This window comes from Chiloscyllium punctatum, chromosome 3 (assembly GCF_047496795.1).
Source record: "Chiloscyllium punctatum isolate Juve2018m chromosome 3, sChiPun1.3, whole genome shotgun sequence".
NCBI classification, from domain to species: Eukaryota; Metazoa; Chordata; class Chondrichthyes; order Orectolobiformes; family Hemiscylliidae; genus Chiloscyllium; species Chiloscyllium punctatum.
Genome location: NC_092741.1, coordinates 50,827,683 through 50,829,917, shown reverse-complemented (window position 1 = coordinate 50,829,917; position 2,235 = coordinate 50,827,683).

Sequence of the window (2,235 nt, the reverse complement as noted above, 5' to 3'; positions counted from 1 at the left end):
GTGAGATAATTAGGTGACCATAGGGTGGCAAAACGTTGATGAGAGGCAACAGGCTTTGGGTACAGGGGCATAGTTTTGTAAGGAGGATAATGGGCCCCATGGAAACAGTACAGAGCATTAGGTTGTAGGGATAGGGCCTGGGAAGTGAAGGGGTGGGACCAAGAGGGATGTGTAATGTTTTAAACAAAATTGTCTGCATTGAAATTACCGCATTATCTAAAGTCATTGTTATCAGTCAATGCAGTCACATATGAAAAAGCTCAGTGCTCCAATGATGAATTACATTAACATGAGAAGTTACACACATTGGACATGAATGAGGTGCCTGCAGCTTTACAGCTTGAAAAGCCAATGAAGCCAGATCAGCTGAGAAAGCGAAAGAGAAGTGGATCAGTGGCAGAAAAAGCTGGAAAACTGTCTTTATTCTTTTTTCCTTTCATCAACTTGAAAGCCACCAATGTTGACAAAACAATTTAGAAACATCCACAGATTGAGAATTCAAGGATTCCAAGCATTGTGTTACTGTTGAGGATACAAGACAAACAGCTATGAGCTCAAGTTCAACAATAACAACTCAAAACTTTAAGAATGTTTTTAATCTGCATGTTCTTTATCTTACTGTTCCAAACCTCCTTCCATTTTAAAAAAAACTTTATACTTATGTTTGTAGGTGCTGTCTGTCACTTTTTATTATTTTTTTCAAGATTAATAAGCAATGAAATTCGCCTCTCAAGAAAACTTTGTAATTGTCTCCTTCATTTTGATCAATTTTAAAATTGAAGTGTTATTAGCTGCACGTTAAAAGGAATTAAAGATATTTGTTGTAGTTGCCAAGGTGGGGATTTAAGGAGAGAAGAACCAATTCACCACCACCTCACCCAAGTGTAAAATGAAAATGCCAAAATTATAATCTGAATTTATATAAGCATTTCAGGATTATAAATGTTACATGTCTGTTCACAAAATGGTAGAGGGCTAAACCCAGCAAGTAAAGCTTAACATGAATGAGTTTAAGCAATAATCTGGGAAAATATGATTGCCAGTTTTAAAATCATAATTGATTATCATTTTAATACAAATTCAGAATTAATAGAAATCTCAATTTTTAAAGGCAAATCATGATTGCTAAACCTGACTGAGTTTGGATCATAGAATGGTTACCAAACAAAGGATGCTATTTGGCCCATTATGTCCATTCTGAATCTCATTGATGCAAGGGCAATTTCAGCACAGAAGGATGCAATTCAGCCTATCATGTCTGTATCAGTCAACAAAGATCTGACTACATTAAACCTATTTCCAGCTCTTAGGCCATAGCCCTAGAAGCTTTGGCCATGCAGGTGAATGTCCAATTACTGCTTAAATAGTAAGAACATTTCTGACTCAAACACCTGATAAAAGCAGTGAATTTCAGACTCCCACCACTCTTTAGGTGAAAACGTTTCTCCTCAACTCTCCTTTAGCTTTCTACCTCTGACCTTAAATCTAATCGCCCCAGAGATTGATCCCTCTACCTTCCTAATCATCCTGTCTATGCCCCTCATTATCTTATACATCTATCAGGCCCCCTCTCAACCTACACTGCACCGAGGAATATTGCATTGTATCAGGTCATTGGTTAGCTTGATTGGCTGGATGGCTGGTTTTGCAATGCAGAGTAATACCAACAATGTGGGTTCAATTCCTGTACTGGCTGATGTCACTGTGGAGGTCCTGCCTTCTCAATCTTGCCCCTCACCTGAGGCATAGTGACAGTAAGGTTAAACTTATCAATAGTTGTCTGTTTTTCATGAGAGAGCAGCCTACAGTCTTCTGGACTATGGTGACTTTACCTTATTATGTCACTAGATATTTCATAGTCCATTCACTTCATTTATCTATGTCTCTTTGCTCAGTTTTCATCTATTGATTGTGCGTTAGTTACATGGATATTACTGGTAAGTCTAATATTAAAATTGCTTGCCATTTCATCCATATAATTAACATTAAAATGAGAGGACCAATACACATTTGCTGATCTTCACTAATCATAATTCTATATCTCTATGACTCTATGACTCTCTGCTTTTTCAGACAATCATTTTTACATACGTTATCACTTTTGAGTATCATTTTGATACTATGATCGTTTTGATAATTTGAAGTAGCGCAATGTATGTTTTTGTTGTTACCAAATTTAAGCTGCAGTTTACTCAGTTTGAACCATTTTGCCAGTGACTTAAATTTTCCTTTTCA